Source organism: Sminthopsis crassicaudata, chromosome 3, assembly GCF_048593235.1.
Source record: "Sminthopsis crassicaudata isolate SCR6 chromosome 3, ASM4859323v1, whole genome shotgun sequence".
Classification (NCBI taxonomy): domain Eukaryota; kingdom Metazoa; phylum Chordata; class Mammalia; order Dasyuromorphia; family Dasyuridae; genus Sminthopsis; species Sminthopsis crassicaudata.
Window position 1 is genome coordinate 320,575,964 of NC_133619.1, and position 20,341 is coordinate 320,596,304.

The 20,341-nt window shown below is 35.2% G+C and overlaps 1 protein-coding gene across 46 annotated transcripts in view; it reads right to left on the reverse strand.

The window, feature by feature from the left end:
- Positions 1-20,341, reverse strand: part of ZBTB20 (zinc finger and BTB domain containing 20) — a 1,031,727-nt gene that overhangs the window by 348,291 nt on the left and 663,095 nt on the right. The window contains exon 6 of one of the 46 annotated variants that reach the window (XM_074301258.1): positions 15,825-15,848. The exons of the other annotated variants lie outside the window; for them this stretch is intronic. The gene's annotated coding sequence lies outside the window, so the exon portion shown is untranslated. The remainder of the gene's footprint in view (positions 1-15,824; positions 15,849-20,341) is intronic. 46 annotated transcript variants of the gene reach the window in all.

Sequence of the window (20,341 nt, forward strand, 5' to 3'; positions counted from 1 at the left end):
ATAATCAGAAGTTTAATTAATGACCAAAAAAAAGTCTGGAAGCTGAAAACCTTTGTACCAAATTGTTGATTGTTTTGAAATAAATTATTCCTCAATTCCTTTCCAGAAACATATTTCTGCAAATTATGGAGAAACATATTCCAAAGCCCTGCAATCATCAAGGGAATGTGGGGCTAGAATTGAAAGAAGAAGAAAGGGAGGTCACAGGAATCCTAACAATGAAACTCTTAACAAAGGAGGCTGTTCTCTCTTTTATATGAAATCTATTCAACTCATGGAGATGGAGAAGGTTTTTGGCCTATGATTGATCAAGCTGGCCTTCTCCTTTGGCTGGTCTAGGTCTTCAAGATGTATCTGGTTTATTGATGACCTGGTGGAGACTCAGACAGGAACATTTTCCTTCCACACATACTCATTTCTCCAAAAAATAAAAAAAAAAAAAAGAAATTGTTTCTTTGTACATGGCAGCCCAGAGAATTGTACATTCCTAATCAAATGCCTAGTGTTGTTTTTGTTACAATTTTTAAGCAAGTACACATTTTAGCATAGTAGACTGTTTAATTCTACTTTTTATTTTAAAATCATAGATGCTTTTAATAAAAATCACAACAGCAAAGAGTCAAGTGGGGTCCCCAACTAGCCCACTTTCACACAAGTGCCTAATCCATAACTGTCTGAGGATCAATTCCTAATTCTAAAAAGAAAAGAAAAAGCCAACACTGGCTCAGTCACCATCCATCAATCATGCAGGACTTCCCATTCTTCTCTTTCCACTATTTAGTTAGTCTGGATGATCAAATGTCTAATTTTCTATCCTGACAAAGGAAATCTTCAGATATCAGCCTGACCTTTTTCCTTCCTAGATACGCTCTGAATTAAAAATATAGCACATCAAACAAAATAAAACGACTAAAAAAATTTCACATCTTATGAGCATCTACTATCTCATTCAGTGAAACATCTGTCTTCTACTTCTTTGATAGAAATAAATAAATTTTTGAACATGGACTCCCATTTTTTTAAAGAGGAGAAATGTTTTCCCCCAAAGAATATCTTTGTTAAAATTTTAAAAAGACCAAAATTTATCTACTTTAAACTTTTCTGCTCTATTTCGTATCTTCTGGAAATAGGCAAAAATAGAAAATGGACCCACTGTGTCTCTCTTCCACATATTTTTTAGTTTGACTTATTAAATAAACAAAAGAATAATGACCATGACTCCTCTTATATAACGTCCCAAGACTTTCAAAAATGCCCTTATGATCTTGAAGCAAAAATTGAGTTTTTGGGGAAGAAATGTACAGGCCGTTTGTCTGCATGAGAAGAAAAAAAAAATGATTAGATATGGTTTAAGAGGGTGTCTTCTAATTGTGGTTGTGCTATAGTTAAACTAAGAATGGCATAATTACACTATCAGATTTAACTGATAGTGTAAAATTGAAGTTACACTGATAATGTAAAAGTCAAATTAAAAAAGGGAATTCATCTCTTTGCTCCCTACAAATAAGGTACTTTAAATTTAATTTAGCAGTACTTATATTTGTATTGGGAAAATTATTTGAATCCACAGAAAACTTATTAGCTTAAGACATTAAGACCCCCATATAATCTAGTATCTACCTTTCTCTGGCAGCTTTATTTCATATATCCTTCCCAAGTAGTCTAATTCTAGTTAAATTTGTGAATTTATTGTTCTCCAATACTTTCTCAACTTTCCCCCTTCATTTCCACATGCTAAAATCAGTCTTTTTTTTTTTTTTTTTTTTCCTGAGGCAATTGGGGTTAAGGCACTTGTCCCACACAACTAGGAAGTGTTAAGTGTTTGAGGCCACATTTGGACTCAGGTCCTCTTGACTTCAGGGCTGGTGCTCTATCCACTGCAAGCAGCTGCCCCCCATAATCTTCCTTTGAAAACAGTTGAGAAGAAGATAGAGTTATGAATTTGAAGTCAGAGGATCTCACTTCAAACTCCACCTCTTTCACTTGGAATTCGTTGGTTAGATAAATTACTAATCTCTCTGGGATAGATTTTCTTATCTAAAAATTGAAGAGCTACATGACTGCTAGAGACCCTTCGAACTCTAAAACTATGATTTTATGATCTACATCCATATGTGGTTTCCTCCCTAATGTAGTGAAAAGGATATGGAAATAAAATTTAGGGAAGTTGGGTTCAAATTTCAGGTCTGTTACTTACTATGTAATCATGATCAAATTTCTTGAGTGCTTTAATTCTGTACCATTTTTTCCCCAAAATATCTCTAATTAGTTTGACTCTAAGTCAAAGTAAGACCTCTTTCTAAGCATCAGTTTCCTCATTTACAAAATAAGAAAGTTAAACTATAATCAATACCAGTGCTTTTTTTTTTTCTTCCACAAAACCCTTTAAATGTTTTGTGAACTTCTAACATAATTTATTATGCTACTCATAATATTCATAAGCAGCTATTTATGACTTTAGGCACAACTATCAAAGGATTTTTAGTATGAATGCAAAGGACCATCATAGTGATCTCCGAAGGTTTTTTCCAAAATTAGTAAATGGGAACCAGTGAACTAGATGATATTGCTAAGGTCCCTTCCAGATCTGAATCCTCTCACTTTCTCTAGTCTTTCTTAGACCTTGCCATTCAGCAATTGATTTTTCCTTTCTTAGACTCCTCATGGTACTATTTGTATCTTCCCTATTCACTCATCTTTTTTTTTTTTGTCTTGCACTATAGTCATTTTTGTCTGTGCTGATTTTATCCCCATTCTACTAGCATATAAGCTCCAATAGAGCAGAAGCCTAATTTACTTTCTTTTTTCCTCCCTTAGTATCTAGTACAGCACTGGGCACAAAAATTACCATATAGTTGTTTTTTTCATGAAACTGCATTTGTGATCTCTCCCATACAAATGCCAAAAATGTTTAACTGCATTGTAACCAAAATAAAGCAGGACTTTAGAAAGGTAGCTCACCTCATTTTTTTTTCCTCCTGGGAGATGAATTTGACCACTGAGGTATTGGCTCAACAGAACAAACAATAGAAGAAAGTACAATTGGTAAGGTACTAGAGAACTTACTAAGATTAAGCAATATGACAGGAGTGGGGAGACAAATAAGCACAAATACCAAAAAATGAGAAATGTAAATAGCCTATGGAGTAAAACTCACAAGCAACAAGCCTCATAATCCAAGCAACAAGTGCCAGGAATTCTTTATTGTGTCAGTGATCCTAATTCATCTCCCAGGATGGAATGCAACAAGGGGTGACAAGCTGCCATCCAACTTCCTTCAGGACTTTCATTATAACAACAGCAATAGCAGCATCACCAGCAGCAATAACAGCCTTAGTACCGCCCTGACCTTCAGTTCTTGCCCATCAAAAAAATCAAAGAGCTACACACCCTGTCTGCTCTTTTCTGACAGGCAGATAAAAATACAGATCTATTGGCAAGTACATATTTATGTATATCTACAGCTTACTCACATAGACCTACAGAGAATGCATAATAGTTTATGGTAAGATACACATTTATACACTAATGGGGTAAGACCCTTTCCTCACAAATGGGCAAAGAGATGCATCAATATGCAAGTCTTGACCTAGGTTTTGGGTGGAACACACAAGTCATTTTACCAAAGGCCTTTAGACCTCAAGCTTGTTTATTTAATTTCTCAGATATTTTTCATTTAGATTTAACAGTTTGGGACATTGCTTTCATTCTGGCCTTCCTTACTGCTGAGGGGGAGAAAAAAGCTGAGATTGTATCCAGGGTTGATGATGTTGGAGGTGGGAAAAAGATAGGAAAAATAAAATATTTCTCTTGTTGTCAACTGACAACTTTGTATATGAAGCTTAATATACAATTTGTATATTTGTTCATTATAAAATCAGTAAAAACTGATATTCTCCAGGACCTTTAAAGAACCCACTCACATAGCTGCCATATGAGTTCATGCCCTCATCACCTCTTACTCAGATTTGTGCAACATGCTTCTAGCTGGTTCCCTGTCACAAGCCTCTTCCCACACCAGTCCAACTAACATGCTGCTGCCAAAGTAATTTTTCTTATAGATTTGACTGTATCATTCCCCTATTCAGTCAACCCTAGTGGCTCCCCTTATTATTTCTACAATAAAATATATACTCTTCTATTTAACTTTTAAGGTCATTCCACAACAGGGCCACAAGCTAACTTTCCAGCCTCACTGGATATTATTACTTCCCTTCTTATGCTCTTTGATCCAGCCAAACTAGCTTTCTCTCCTCATTCCTGACACAGAATGCTCTATCTTTCATGTCAAGCGTTTACTTTGGCTGTCCCACATTCTTAGAATAGATTCCCCTCTTTATAATTGTTTTATAGAGTCCCTTCCTTTCTTTAAGGTGTGATAGAGACACCATCTTTTGCATGAGATACCCTTTCAGTACCCTTAGTCAGAAGTACCCTCCCATTCAAATTATCTTGTATTTAACTATTTTGTGCATAATTTTCTTTATATTTATGCTGTATATATTCAATACATATCTATTCCATAAATATAAAGTAAATATACAATATATCTGTTTATGTACAGATATAATCCATCTATACACATATACATACAAATGCAAACACACACACACACATACTTAAACATAGACACAGCTATTGTCTTTCTCATTAAAAATATCTCCCTACTCAGAGAGTAAGGAATGTCTCATTACTTGTATCCTGAGCACCTAACACATACAGCCTAGCACATTGTAGATATTAATAAATATTTACTGATTGAGATTAAATGAATGAATAAAAGAATGAAAAAGGATGTATTAAACAATATTTTTTGTTAGAAACTATGCTAAGTACTGGGGATCCAAATGTTGAAAAAATGAGTGGCTCTACCCTCAAGGAACTTCTAAGGAAGAGGTGACCATATATAGTGATTTTGTTCTAGGAAGGTCTGAAAGGTGGGGAATACACAGCAAGCAGATGATGAAATGGCTTTAGTGGATAAATTGCCAGAGTCTAGAGTCCAAGTTTCTAGATATAAGTAATGAGAGGTGAACAGTGATACCATTCTCTGCTCTATTCAAACAGTAGAATGAGGTTTCAGTTTTTGATGTTAGATTTTAGAAAGATATTGATAAACCTGAGAATTATAGAAAGAAGTCTCCACAACAACAAAAAACCTAAGCTCATATTCAATTATTAATAGATAATTATTTATTAAGGTCCTACTATATGCCAGACACTGTGTTCAAAGTTGGATATATAAAAGATGAAAATGATACTCCCTGCCCTCAAAAAGCTTACAGTCTAATGGGAAAGACAACATGCTAAGATATATGTTTGTATGTGTGTACACACAGAGATATATGTCTATGTGCATATATGTATGTTAAAGACATATACAGGATAAACAGGAAATAATTAACAGGGGAAAGCATTAGAACTAAAAAAGGCTTAGGATAGGGATTTATAGAAAGTCAGGGAAGACAATAGATAGAGGTTAAAAAAGAAAATGTTCCAGATAAAATGCCCAGAGCTGAGAGATGGAGTGTTTTATTTGTGAAGAGCCAGAAGTAAGTGAAGTAATTGAAGGCACTGAGCGTGTTTAGCCTGAAGAAGTCTCAACAGCTACATGAGTTCTTCTGTTTCATGTATATGTAGAGTAACTGTGTAGAAGGTAGATTAGATTTGTCCTATTTTGCTCCAGAAGGCAGAACTAAGAGCAAAAAGGAAGATGCAGAGATATAATCTAGATGTGATACTAGGGAATACTTCTTGAGAATGAAAATGATCCAGAATTGGAGGAGGCTGCCCTCAAAAATCTGTGGAATCCCTCTCACTAAAAGTCTTCGTGGAAAAGCTAACTAATCATGTGTTGAATGCATTTCTTTCTGGTATGGGTTGGACTTAATGGCTAATACAATTCTGTGATTTTCTGAATGATGTAGATACAAATGGTCAGTAATTATATAATGGTCATGATCCATTCCCAAGTACTCCATCTCCTTCAATGAGTCACTACTCTGTCTTGGCCATTCCAACTTCACTACTTGCAAATTGCTGGAATATTGTCCTATTACTGGCCATAAGGACTGGAGAAGGAATGTGAAATCAGTCCTCACAGTTCGCTTTAAGCTGTCACATATGTTATCCTACTTCACATCCTTTCTCTTGATCCATGTTTTTGCCCAGATCTCTCTCACTGAGCCCAGCCCTTTGGCCAGCTGAGCTCCTTTGGCTACTGTGATATTTTTTGCAATAAGATGAGTCATTTTTAGATGAATTCAACTCCATGAACATTTATTAAAAACATATAACATGTAAAGCAACATGATAGATGTTATATAGTTTGTAAACAAACAAATACCATAACCAAAAATGAATACACAGTGCTATGGGAAAATAGAAAGAGAAGCTTCCTTGGATTCAGAAGAATTCAGTGAGAGAGACCCAGATACTACAAACTAGCTATATGAACACATACATATATGTTATGGACATCGGGAAATTGGAGAGGATGGTGCAATGGATAGAGTATTAGAAGCTAGAATTAAGAAGGCCAGCCTCAGATACTTTTTAGCCATGTGACTCTGGGCAAGTCACATAATCTTTACCTTGACTCAGTTTTTTCATCCAGAAAGTTAAGATAACAATAACACCAGTATCCCAGAGTTGTGGTAAGGATCAAATGAGATAATATTTGTAAACATTTGCCAGTCTTAAAGTGTTTAAATGCCATTATTTAACCTGAATCTCAACTTATAAATTTTTCAAATAGTAATAATATTTAACTTGATTGACTGCCTTTTAATGTTGTTAAATGGCCTAAATGAGATAATAGAAATGAAAAAGGTTAAAGTATTATTCTCATATAAGTCATAATAGGAATGATTAATGTTGCTTTTGGAGAGGCACCTGGGGCTGAAAATGTAGCTTCTTGATATTCTATCTTATCAGCAAAAGGAGGAAAAAGACAGTGAAATTTTGCAGGCTACATGAAGAGAAATGCTTCCCAGGTAAAAGACCCAAATATTATAATGTGAAGGGAGGTGGCAATGTTTACCAGTAAAAGAATGATCCCAGAGCTAATGAGGAGCTATCAAAAAAAAAAAGTAAGCTAATTGTTAGATGATAATAAGCATCTCCAAAAAGGGCATAGGAAAGTATTCTCAGAATAGCACAAAGCTGACTTCCACCTTAACCTGTTTCCAGTGTCCATTCAATCTACCAGGACACTTTCTTTTTCTTTGAGATGACATCAGTCATTAAATGGTGGCAGTAAATATCAAAACCACATTCACTTTATACCATCTTCACTGAAATTGTACCTCTTAACTGAGTTTCTTTTAAGAAATTGCAGGAATAAGAGGGTCTAGTTATCTGGGAGCATGAAGAGTGTTATCTATTAATAACAAGTCAACCTTTGTAAGATAAGACAGCAAAAGACTCAAGATGGAAGTTCACTCTGAGATTAGACAGTTCTAGAGATGTGGTGAACCACTGAAGGGATGTGTAAGGATGGGAAAAGGAATTCTAGGGTTGTTCATGGAATTTCATTGCCTCTTCAGGAAATATTAAGAGGATACAAATTGCCAAGGGTGAATGTTAGGATTCCCTGAATCTACCTGAAAATCTACCCTAGAATTACCCCAACCCTAAGAAATTTTACAGATCCTAAGTGTAGTTCTGTTATTAACCACTCCAGGAAGTCCAGGAGGCTTAGAGTCCCAAGATCTGAGTCAGAAGATCTCAAAAGAATGGCCATGCTATAACCTTTGGGACAGCCTGTATGGAGGTCCAAAGAATAAACTGTGACTGGAGTTTGGACTAGAATACTAGCCCATCTTGGGAACCAGAATGGATATTTAATGTTGGGCAGACAAATAGCAGAGGTCAGCATCTGTAAAATCAAGAAGGGATTACCAAAGAACTAAGGCACTAATCTTGGAATAGAAAAGTAGAAAGTTCAACCTGGAAGTCATGTAAAAAAAAAAGAAGAAGAAGAAGAAACCAGCTACAGAATGATTAAACAGAAAAGCTGGAATTCAGCCATTTCTGACCAATGAAGTTCAAAACCCAGTCACTAAGAGAACAGATAACTATTTTTTTATGAATTGTCATGATTGAAAATATTAATTAGCAAGTGACCATCCTTTTGATGATGATGATAGTTAGCATTATATAATACTTTAAATATATTAGTTCATTTATTCTTCAAAGCACCCTCTGAATTAAATGCTATCTATTATCGTTAGCATCATTTTACTGATAAAAAACTGAAGCCAAGATATTTTAAGTTTTGTTCAAGTTCACAAAAATCATATGAGTCTGAAACAGGATTTGAATGTAGGTCCTCCAAATCCAAATGCAACATTCTATCTCAACATTCTATGCACCATCTACCTCCCCTGCCTCACTAACACGTAGCTAATATGATCTTAGCATCCTAAGGACACACAATATTTTCAGGCCTCCACTTGAAACACTTCCAGAGCTTGGAGAACTTTATCAGAGAGTTAACTCCACACCAGCATGCAGAGGACTCTGCAACCCTCCATATTCACTTAGCACTTTCAGAAATTACCTATGTATATAAATTTGTTTTCATGGTAATATGTGTGCCTTCTTGCAAGAGCAATACACTTTCTAAGAACCCTTGCCATATCTTCTTGCAGACACCTGAGGCATTCCACATTTCAGGAGATGGAACAGCTTACAGATGACTAATACACTGCACAGGCCCCTGACGTAGAATATCACATGAAACAGGAAAAACTGACAAGACAAATGGTTAAAATAAACATGCCTTTGATAGATTTTCATTTTTAACTGTGCTATTTAGTGACTAAAAAGCAGTTTAAGGAAGGATTATAACATAAGGAAGGGTGATCAGGAAATTAAAGATTTTAGTCTTTCTCAGCCCTGACTCCCTCTATAACCTTGGATCCCTACTTCAACCACTCCATGCCTCTGTTTCTCTCAATGTAATATGGCGGTAATGTTATTTCCTACTTTTCTCAGCAATGAATCATGAAGATTAATAAGACAATATCTGCAAAGCACTTTTGTAGTATAAGACATATTAAAAATATGGAATCTGTACTATTACTGTGATTTTATGAGACCTGAAGATTCACCTGAATTTACACCTCAAACTGCACAGATGGGCTTGAATGCCTCCAAAACTTGGGATAAGTGGGGGATGGGGTAAAAGAGATATTTATTTTAATTTCTTTTAAATCTCCAAATAAAATATCAGTACCAGCATGATTAAAGGAGCCTGGTATGCAACTTTCATTATTTTGAAAACAACAACAACAACAATAACCAAACAAACAAACAAACAAAAAAAAAACTTGCTAACTTAGGGCATGAGCTTGCAATTCTCATTGAGGCTAGGGTAAAACCTTAGCATGGAATCTGCCTGTATTCGCCAGCTGGAGTCAATCCCCAAGTATCAGCTGACCATAAAATGTTCATTTGATAGTTACAGTTTTCAATTTGATATAAATCTAATTTTCCTTACAGTGTGGCATTTGACTCAATTATGATTTCTTTTCTCATGTCTGACTCAGCTCTTTCTCCTCAACTTATTTCTGTATCAGGGGTTCTTAACCTGGGGTTGATGGATTGATTAAAAAAAAATTTTGGTAACTATATTTCATTAGAATTGCTTTCCTTTGTAACCATGTGTATTTTATTTTATACATTATGTATTCTTGTGAAAAAGGCTTGCTCAGACTGCCAGAGTTCCCTGACACATAAAAAGCAAAGAATCTTAGCATTATGTGGTAGACATTTCTCTACTTCAGTTTTGGGAGAACAACTATCATGAGTATCTGAAACAATATGTCACCATGCTAGAACACAGCCATACAAGTACTATTATACAAGGGCAAGTGGAGGAGTGGGTAGTGGAAGGACAGCAGATAATTTCGCAACCCCGTCAGCCTTGGAAGATTCCCTTTTTCCTTTTTCTTCTTCCCCCATAGCTGAATGGCCCTGAACTGGAAGTGAGAGTAGAATTTCTCTAAGTAACTTAACAGGCGTATCATACTCTGAACTTGCCTAGAGTTTCTCACCTTATTTAGCTCTTGACCTTAACCAAACAGTCCTGCCTTTTTAGTCACTAAATCTGTGTTCATTGTAAAGGTGACAGATACCTGTCATATTTCAAAGCAGCTTATCATTCCAGCCCCTGAGTGATTGAGTATTTATAGACATAGAGATAGAAACATAAAGCCCATACATATAGGCAGGCAGGAAGACTCTGGAGGTGGCGATTATGACTAGGCAGTAATTTTAGCTTGAAGTTCCTATGACTTAAATAGCCACTTGAGCTCTGCTCTTGCAGTTTACGATGTCAATAGAACCCCTAAATGAAATTACAGCCTTCTGATACGCAGCAGGATATCCTTTCTTTGCCATGCAATATACACGGCCAGAAGAAATTGCTCTGTATATGGAGTTTCACTAAAGCAGAGTTTATCATAAGACTGCTCTACTAAAATATCATTATGCTGTTATTCACTGGATAACACATCTAATGACTCAGGGTGCACTTGATAGCTATGTTTCAGTGAACTCAGACGCACGCCCTGATGTGAACTGGGCACTCCAGAGCTACTAAGCACTATTGATTTCAATTCTACCATAATTTACACCTGTCTTGTTTTGCCAATAGCTTGAACCCATGCTAACACTGGAGCATACACATGCAGCATTAGAGAAACCAGAAACATGTGCCCAGGAATAATGAATCCAATGGACTGTCCTGGGTGATGCCTGGATTACCTCCCCTAATAAGTAACAAAGCACAGAGCATATTTTTGAGGGCCTTTACTGCAACTCCTGGACATTAGTGTTTCATACTTATCAACAGGCAAAAATCCAAAATTGGTGATATTAATAATGTCAACACTCCCGATCTTTTGCTAATTATGCTCTACTTCATCAAGGCACAGAAGTTGAGCTATGCCAAGGAAGCATAAGGTATGGAAGATTTTCCCAAATGGACAAGATTTTGAGTAAAGGCCTTGATTCTAATGCATAAAGATGTCCTTCACAGAATTCAGAGAAGGCTCATCACCAGAAATCTTGTGACCTTGATGATTTTTTCCCCCCTTTTCAGTTATATTAACCTCTGGGAATGTGTGAAGATTCTTCAATTTCCTCAATGTGGGGAACACCTAGGTTAAGAACTCTTTCCCCTATAATGTAGATTTTAGCTGTTTATTATTTAGAGGAAAAGTCTAGGGAGTTGGCTCTCAAGTACATATAGGTCAAGTGACTTGCTCAGGGTCACACATTTATTAAATGTCAGAGGGTAGACTATGAACATAATTTATCCTAACTCCATGACCATCTCTTCTATGATTTTATATTGTCTTTACTGTTTCCAAAGATGACAGCAGTTGTGGTAGGAAAAAAAGAAGGAAAAGGTAAAGGAAGAGGAGGAGAAGGAAAAGAAAGAGAGGAGGAGGAAGAGCAGCAGGAGAAGGAAGAGGAGGAGGAGGAGGAGTGGGAATGGAAGTGGGAGTGGTGGTAATGGGAGTCATAATGGTAAAAATTATTACCACATTGTACCTGCACAGGATTTTCTAGTGGACAAAGAAAGTGATTTCTACATTTATCATCTCATTTAATCCTTACAACAACCTTTTGAGTTGTTATCCTTCCCATTTTAAGGATGAGGAAACCACTGTACAGAGGGTAACTGATTTGGTCAAGGTCACACTGAGAATAAGTGGTGAGGCTGGGAGAAGAATCCAGATCATTTTTGTCTTTTTATTCCAAGTGTGGTGCTTTTTATGCTGCCACTGAAAAGCAGAAATGGCTCTAATGAAAGAATTCTCTATCTTTTTGCCATTATTGTATTCTACATTAAATGTCTACTTTCCTGTCTGTGACTGACTAGGTCCCTCCCAGTCAGAGAGGCAAATTTGTTTGAATTTCCTTTCTTACCTTATTTGGTGCTTTTCACACACACTTTAAAAAAAGGCTTTTCCCTCCTAATTTCTCATTTTCAAAAGTAAATCACACATCAATATAATTTTGCCCTTTGAGATGTTTGTTTGAAACTATCCATCAGGGCATTATAATACAGATCTTGCCAGAATGAAGTTGGGTGAATGTTGCATTTTCATTATAAGGTTGAAGAGCGTTTTAGTGCCAACATTTCTTTAATGGAGATATCCTCCATATGTCAACAGTTATAGATACGAAAGCATATATCATCATGAAAACAAATTCATCCTGACATTTCTGTGTTCAGTTAACTTTCCACTACTGAAGGCTTGACTATCTGTTTTGTAAATTATTTGTATCCTTTGCTCCCCTTTTTGTTCTTCTGCCTGCCTAATTTTTAGGAATTTGATTCACTTGCTGATGGGCAGGGAAAAATAAGAAATCAATATCAAATAAGTAACTGCTGTCACAAATTATTCTTCTTATTAGAGATTAATAGCTCCATTAGAGAAAGAGTTTAATAGAAGACTTTGAGATTATTCAAATTACTTGGGAGATTATGAGTAGATTTTATTCTGTATCTCATATTACAATTTGCCAACCTACTGATCAAATACCTGGTCCTCCCAGGCTTCTCTCCCAAACCCTAATTGTTTAACCCATTATACTATATTCCTTCATCGGACTCTGGAATACTGGGCTTAGTTCTGAGCAATAGAATGGAAGAAGGACATTTATAAAATGGAGAGAAGGGCAATTAGAATTATGAATAGCTTAAGTCCATGACATAGGATCAGCTGAAAGAATGAGGCATATTTAGTCAGGATAAAAGCAGACTCAGGGAGGAAGAGGAGGAGGATAGCTGTCTTCTCTTGTCTGAAGAAATGTCATGTAGAAAAGGGATTAGGCATGTTCTGTTTGCTCAAGGAGCAAAATGGGTGTAAGTTACAAAGAGACAACTTCAGGCTTGGTGTCAGTAAAAATCTCCTAACAATTAGAACTATCTAAAAGTTAACTAGCCTCCTCTATAGGTGATAGGGTCTTCTTCCTTGGACATCTTCAAGTAAAAATTATTATATCTTTCTGGTCATGCTCTAGTGAGGATATCCTTTGTGAATGGGTTGGACCAAGTAGTTTATGAGGTTCCTTCCAACTCTCAAGTCTTATGATTCTGGGCATGTGCCTTATCTCCTCTATTAGACTATAAGTTGCTTGGATATTGGGATATTTATCCTGGAATTCCCATAACTCCTTAGCATAGTAATATTAGCACAATTCTCTGCACAGGGTCACTGTCTAATTTTTGTTCAATAAATATAGCCAACTGCCTACTCTTGACCATTGATACTGAAAAGTTAATATCAGCAAAATATATACAACATTATAACTCCCTATATAGTGTATATCAAAGGTATTAAACATGTAGCCCTCATTCCTGAAAGTATCCTAAACCAGACGATAATGTAATTATAGAATATTTAACAAAATAAATAAAAATACAGTGGTACATAGATAATGTTACTATGTGGCTTTCTAAATCAATATGTGACATTCAGGGATCTTTACATATGGTTTGATGATATACATTTGTTTGCTCACTGTATGGCCAAAGTGGTAATCATTTATCCCTTCTTTCATCAGTTAAATTAATACTGAATACTTATTATGGACAAAATTCTGTGGTAGACACTGAAAGTGACACAATAAAGCAGAAGACACAAGTTCCAGCCTTTCTCAGGTTATGATGTATTATCACTAGAAGTCAGAAGCCTTAATTATGATACCTATTAGCTTTGTGACTTAGGCCAAATCACTTAGGGTCTTAGGTCTGTATCTAATAAAATAGATATTTTAATACAATAGATATAATCATATCACAGGTTTTATATAATATGTAATATATAAGTTCTATATATGTGTGTCACATAAATACTTTATGTATATGTAATATACTATAAGTGCTCTAAGAACATAAGTATTATTATATTTACCATACTTATTGGATTTTTGTGAAGAAAGCACTTTGTAAATTGTTACAAAAATATGAGCCATTATAATTATCATGGTACATACACAAGCTATAATATAAATAAGTACATTAGTATTTCGTGAGTTGCAAATGTAAATGATAAAGATAAATGCTGAAAAGAGAGAGATTTCTATTGGGATGACCAAAGAAGGGATTCTTGGAAGAATTGTAATTTTTAGCTAGAACTTGAAGAATGAATTAAAAATAATTGTCATAAAAACCATGGTGACTAAATACCAAATTTACTCAAATGTACTTTTTATTGCAATAGAATGTTAAATTAAAATATTTATTTTTTAAAGATAGTAAAACAAAGTTTAATATATTTACATTTAATTTTAACAATTTTGCACAAGTGATAATTCATTTTATGGTGGAATTAAGTTGCTATGACAACAAATGATGTTTGGTTGGAGAGAATTCAATTCAGTTCAGAATCATTCACCAAACATCACAAAATGTTCTGAGAATAGTATTAACCACATTTCTACCTTTATAAATATTGTTTGTTTATCAAATTTCTGTTTTGTCAGCACAAGAAGAAGCAATATCACTTAAAGTTCTGTTATATTCAACATTCAAAAAGTTTTCATGGTATGCAAATGCAAGGTTTGCTTAGCTCATAGAATGCTTGTATTTATTTGTGGTGGGATGAAGACAAATGGCAGATATAAATTGGCTGAAGCATAATGACTTGCTTACAAGAAGTAGTACAACATTCATCATCAAGAACATGTATGACCAATAAAGGAGGTGGGCCAGTCATGTAGTAACAGTGAGAGGAATGCTTCATTGAACTGGAAGAAGCTATAGACAGATCCAGACAGGATGACAAGGATAGAAGAATTGGTTAGTGCAGTATCCAATATGATGAGAGCAGGACTCCATCAAAACATTTAAATAACTATAATAATATTATACACATACTTATACATGCATATGTGTATACATCTATGTGTATATGTATATATGTATATGTATATACATATATAGGCACACATACATATCTAAATGGGCAGCTAGGTGGCATAGCTGATAGAACACTGTGCCTGAAGTCAGAAAGAAGTGTCAGAACCTGACACTTCTTAGCTATGTGACCTTGGGCAAGGCATTTAATCCAGTTTGCCTCAGTTTTCTCATCTGTAGAAAAGAAATGGCAAACCAATCCTGTATTTTTGCCAAGAAAACCCCAAATGGCATCACCAAGAATTAGACATGACTGGATTGAAATGACTAGAAAACAACACATATCTATATAGCCATACACATATATAGTTATGCATGTATGTGTACAAGGCAGCATAATGTAGTGTACAGAGAGCTTTATAGAGAGTGTACATAAGTTGCTTAACTCTCAATGATCTAAGTAACTTTATTTGATCTAAGAGTATAAATTAAAAAGAAAGTGCTCCAGTTTACTTTTATAGCAATATTACATGCAAAAATATATATTCAAAATTCTGAAGAAATTACTTTTCATGTCTATGGACAGAGGAATAAGTTTACAAACAAAGGATAGGTAGGAATACAAAATATAAAATAAATAAATTCAATAAAATTAAACTAAATATTTTTGCACAAATACAAAGTAGCTAATATTAGACACCAAAAGAGTTAACTAGGGAAAATATTTGTAGCAAGTTTTTCTGAGAAAGGTTTCATTTTCAAGATATGTGAGGAACTGATTCAAATTTATAAGAATAAAAGACATTAGTTAATTGATAGTCAAAGGATATGAACAGGCAGTTCTTAAGGGAAGGAATCCAATTTATTTCTAGCCATATTTAAAAAAAGTTTCAAATCATTAATAATTAGAGAAATGCAAAGTAAAGCAAGTTTGAAGTTTTACCTCACACTCATCACGATGACAAAACTGACGAAAGAGAAAAATGATAAATATTAGAGGGACTATGGGAAAACAGGTATACTGATACAGTGTTTGTTGGTTCTATGAATTGATAATAGTCATTCTGGAAAGCAATTTGGAACTATGCCATGTTATTAAATTGTGTATAACCTTTGATTCAGTACCACTACTAGTTATAAAATCCAAAGAAATAAAAGGGGAAAAAAAAGACTAACATGTACAAAAATATTGATAGTTGCTCTTTCTATAGAGACAAAGAACTAAAATCTAAGGGGGGGGGAGAAGTACCTGCTAATTGGGATATGAGTGAATAAATTACAGTACATGAATATCATGGAATGCGTTTTAAAAGAAAGGATTCAAGAGATTGTCTCACAAGAAACCTAGGAAGCCTTGATGAGCTAATACAGAGTGAATGGAATAGAACCAAGAGAATTAATTATATCAATACATCAATCTTATAAAAATGAATAATTCTGAAAGATTTGAAAATTCTGGTAAACATTAACTATGATTTTTGAGGACTAATGGTAAAGATTATTCATTGTCTGAGAGTGGGATGATGGACTAATAATATGGATTTAACCAATATGGGAATTTGTTTTATTTGATTATTTTATTTTGTTACAAGAGTTTTGTTTTTTTATTTAAATAATTTTTTGTCAGGGAATAGGAAGGAGGAGGTGGAAGGGGAAAATATAAATGCTATATGTTTAATAATTGAAAAATATAATTGAAATGACAATGAGAAACAAACTGAGCTTTATAATGTCTATATTCTATGGGAGAGGCATTAAATCTGTGATTTCAATGGTATCATAAACTCCCTAGATGACATAATTCCCTCCATTAAAGCAGTTGGTACCTCTGCAACCTATAGTTTTAGCGTGTTTTCCAGAGCACTGAGAAAATAAATGACTTTCAGAGTCTCACAGTAAGTTTGGGTCAGGGGTAGGACTTTAACTCAGCTTTTCCTGCTTCTGAGACCAGCTCTTTATCCACAATGCCAGATTACTTTTCTAAATTCTATATCTGGATTAAAATTCCTTAACTATTAATTTGTAATAGTAAAACTATTTTAGTAACATAAGATATGTGTAGTTGTTTCATAATTTATAGAGGTTTATACTTTTGAGTTCATATATCCCATTTGGTCCTCATAACAAAATTAGAAGCTCAATAAAGCAGGAAATCTTATTCTAATTTTATGGATGATGAACTGGATATTCAGAAGATTTTTGTAATTCAGAAGATTCTGTATTTAGGAAATGGCAGAATGAGGAAACTAATTTAGGTCTTTTGACTCCAGGGTCAGTACTCTTTCCCTTAAATCTATAGTGGTCATTAGAGATTAGAGATTTGATAGCCCACTTAAACCCACTGCCCTACCTCAAACAGCTTTTGAATGAATAAAAATGCACTTGAATTGAAAGACCTATGTTGGTATATGAACTTTTTAATGATATATATCATCTTGTGTAGTGACCAGCCTTGTATGTCACATATTCCTTACTCAATTTTCTTTCTGAGTTCTGTGGTCAGGTGGAGGTCCTGATTCTTGCACCTGAAAGAATCTCGGTGGGCAGATCATATTTTGAAATGCCACCCCAGAAGCATACTGTCAGATGTCTTATATGTCCTTTGTGTTTAAAGATGCTCATAAAAATATCGCAATGAATGTTAAGAGAATTAAACAATAACCCACTTTTAAAAGGTTAATGCTCTGGCTTTTAATCCACATGTTACTATTTGGACATTCTGGATTAGCTCAACTAGTGACTGAAGTTCCTTTCATCTGGGTAACTAGTCAAATTGTTGACAAAGGCAGGCACAAACCCCTAGGCAGGACTTGATACTGCTGGGTATCAGACAAGTGGCATTGTTTTAAATAATATTTCTCTTATTTTTAACTTGTTCTCCCATTAAGGCTTTTTTACTCAGTAAACAAGACAGTTAATTAAAAATATCTTTGTTGCTTTACCATATTTAAAACCCAATGGGAGTTCAGGCACACCCAGCCTAAGATTGTCCATTGGGTCTATAAAACTGACATTAAGTAAAACATTTTGTTCCATAGGGTCAAGGTCACAAATATAACAGTATTATAGAAGTATTTTGTCATGTAACAATGGAAATAGGTTTGAACAGATTAAAAAATGTTACTGTGAAACAACAGCACAGTTTAATGGAAACAGAGTAGTCTTTGGCATCAGAATACTAGGTCAGAATTACAATCCTTGCACTTTTCTAGATGGGAACAGGTGGGCAAGTCCCTGAGACCTTTAGTGCCTCAGGTTCTTCAGTTATAAAATGGGGAACCCAATACCTCTTCAATTAAAACTACCTTGTAGAGTTGTTAATCGGCATTTTGAAAACTTAAAAGCTTTCTATTAATGTGGATTATTATTGGTATCACTGATGACAATGCATATTCTAAGTTACGAATATGTTATACAAAGTATATCCATGTATTCAACAATCCAAAATTAAGCTAAAATAGATATTACATTAATCCAGGAATGTGGATATTGATTGTACACACATCATATTCTTATGCAGTGTGTACATCTGGTTCTGTGTATAACCATTTCTAAGCTTTCTTTTTTTCTTTTTTAGCTCAAGACGAAAGGATTATATTGGCTGAGTGTTAATAGCAAGGACAAATAAAACAATAAGATGACAGCTATTTCCAAATATCTACGAACACTGAGTTAAATGCCCCTTCAGGCTGGGCTGTGGTTCTGGGAAGCTTTAGCCTATGAGAACCATATTGGAAACATCAAAGATTCCCTTCCTCCAAATAACAATTTAGTTCAGATGCTACCACAACAGTCAAATGCTTTCACTGCCACCATGTCTTATTCTCTTCCTGTTCCTCATAGCTGAAAACATGCTAAATCTTTCAAAGTGGACAGAGAACAACCCAGGAAGATCAAATGTCTCTGGGAGACAAACTCAAACTCAGTGGCAGCACTGATGGCCTGGGGTCCATTGCAAACACATATTCCAATCTGATTTCTCCTTCTGAGGAGAATCTAAATTATTAGAAAAGACAAAGGAAGAGAATAGTCTATGCAAATCTCTCTGGTGTCTCTACTAGTATGTGTGTGTGTGTGTGTGTATAAATATATAAAATGTCTCTGCTAGTATGTGTGTGCGTGTGTGTGTGTGTGTGTGTGTGTGTGTGTGTGTGTGCGTGTGTGTGTGTGTATAAAATCAAACCAAAACCAGAAAGGACAATGCATATCCTCCTTTCTTTCTTTCTTCATTAGTTTCTCAACCACTTTTCATAAGAATTTTTCACACCAGGTCTCCATATAAAGGGAATGATACTCCAATGTAAGGAAGATAATTTCCTATATGCATAAATGAAACTATTCTTAAATCATAGCAAGATCCCTTTTTCCTTCTGCCTAATACCTCATATACAAGAGAAAAATAAAAGGAGAGTTCTCTCCACCACCAACGCATCTCCTCTCCAAGAGGTGAAAACACAATACCTTAGCATCTTAAACTACTTGGTTATTTTTACTTGCAAAGATGGCCTTCATAACAACAGTATTTTTTCAGAGCTCACTTTATACCACAGAGGACTTTAAGGTTTACAAAGTGCTTTCCTCATAGTCCTGTGAATTCATTCACTGCAGATTTCCTTTTTTTGTTTGGCTGGACAATCGGGTAGTCAAACTATATATAAATGCTTAGAACCCAGAGACAAGAAAGTTGGCAGAGAGAAAGTGCAAGTGAAAAAGTGATCCCACTCCTCAATCTTCCCAACCCCAACCACTACACTCACCTAGTCCTCCTGACTCCTGTAAGCATCTTGTTAGTGATGTCATGGATGACATCCATCAGAGGCAGCTTGAAACCTACTCATGCAGGTTCATCCTGAGCATGAATTTTAAGGATCTGCCATTGCCCTGGCGATCACAAAAGTAGTCTCAGCTGTGTGAATAAAATCTTCATCTTCACATTTGATTGTTTGGTTGTGTTTTTTTTTTCCTCTTAAAAAATCAAAACAAAACACAAAAATTCTTTATTTCCTGCTTGCCTTAGAGACACACCAAGAATAGAATCCTTGATAGATCAAATTCTGGAACCTCACCACTCACCAAAACTGTGGTTCCTGATCCAAGGGGTGACGAATGAGAATCAGATCACAGTCTCCTGAGAGTGTAGAGGCCTGGCTGGCTGTTAAGCTCCCTGCTCTGATTAGTTTGTAGAGTTCACAGTGTTCCAGAGTGCTGAGGCACAGAAATTAGGGAGGGGAGGTGGAAGGAAAATCACTGGAGCCTCTTACGATCTAACTTCCACTAACCGAGAGGAAATGTCTTATAAATAAACAACAGCAAAAGAAACAAAAAAATCCATCCCGTCCTGCCAGAGGAATGTACATTATTGTCTCCTGACGGAAAACTTTATGCCACACCAGAATACAGCCATGTCTCCTGAAACTACCTCCTCAGAAAAGAAAGAAGAAAAGAAGGGGAAAAAAATCA